Source organism: Mus caroli, chromosome 2, assembly GCF_900094665.2.
Source record: "Mus caroli chromosome 2, CAROLI_EIJ_v1.1, whole genome shotgun sequence".
In the NCBI taxonomy this organism is placed as follows: Eukaryota; Metazoa; Chordata; class Mammalia; order Rodentia; family Muridae; genus Mus; species Mus caroli.
Window position 1 is genome coordinate 12,954,585 of NC_034571.1, and position 1,345 is coordinate 12,955,929.

General features: G+C 41.6%; 1 protein-coding gene across 4 annotated transcripts in view; it reads left to right on the plus strand.

The window, feature by feature from the left end:
• The window catches only part of Plxdc2 (plexin domain containing 2), a 375,390-nt gene that overhangs the window by 38,882 nt on the left and 335,163 nt on the right, over positions 1 to 1,345 (plus strand). The window lies entirely within an intron of this gene.

Below are 1,345 nucleotides of genomic sequence, written 5' to 3' on the forward strand. Positions count from 1 at the left end.
ATAGAAACACACACATATACACAGACATGCACACACAGATCTATACACACACACACACACACACACACACACACACACACACACACACGCACAAACACACATATGCCCTATAGACAAAAAGTACTAGAAAGCAAAAGGGTAATCTGATTTTATGTGTGTATACATCTAAAATAGTATTTGTAAGGTTGAGGGCAAGGTGGGGAGACAAAGTAGATACTCAGAGTTTATTGGCCAACCAGTCTAATAATAAAACAAGGAGAATAGTAATAGAGGCAGACACCGAACAATGACCTCTGACCCCACAGGCACAGGTGTACTAGCATGCACTGTGTGTCTCTCTTAACCCCTTCCTTTCCTCCCTTTCCCAAGCTCTCCCTTATATCTCTCTCTCCTCTCCTCCCTCTCCTCTTCTCTCTTTCTCTCTCTCTCTCTCTCTCTCTCTCTCTCTCTCTCTCTCTCTCTCTCTCTCTCTCATCTCCCCTCTCCCTCTCTCATCTCCCCTCTCCCCTCTGTCCTCTCCCCTATCCCCTCTGCCCTCTCCCCTCTCCCCTCTCTCCTCTCTCTATCAATAAATGGCTTCTATTGTTCAGGCACTAATTCAATAATTCTCTAAAACTTGCAATGAATTCCATAGTAATGGCATAGTTTGTATCTTAAATGCTTCTCTAAGGCCCATTTCTTCTTCTTTTTAAATGTATTATTTTTTATTTAGTCTTTGAAGATATCCTATGTACATACAGTATGTTTGTTCATAGTCTCTCAAAGGCCTCTGGGATCCCCCATCCTACATCCCCTCCCAACTTCATATTTTCTTAAAAAATTATAGACTGAGTCCAATTACCACTGCCTATACACATGGGTGTGGGTCCCTCCATTTGATCATGGTCAACCTATTAGGGATCATACATCTGAAGAAAACATTGTTTAGTTCCAGTTCTTCCCAACTTATGGCTCAAGAACTTCCAGCTTTCTCTTCTGGGATGTACCTGAGTTTGGGGAAGAGAGTAGATGAGAGTAGTTATAGATGTCCCATTTACAGGTGAGCATTGTTATCATTTGAAGGAGTTTTTATTAATATGTATCAATGCATAAAATTAGGTTCTCTGCTCAAGGGAGTGGCACTATGGGTATAGAGATATGTAGTTAAGAAGCAGTTTGTTATTATGCTCATCTAGCAAAATAGTGTGGCCAATGTCTTATCAGCTTAGTTCAATCCTAGTGTTACTGGAAGTGGCAAGAACAGTTTATGAAGTGGGACACAATATGAGGCTTTCTGGTCATTGAAGGCTCTGCCCAGGAAGTATAACTGGGAACTCAGTCTCTCTCTCTCTCTCTCTCTCTCTCT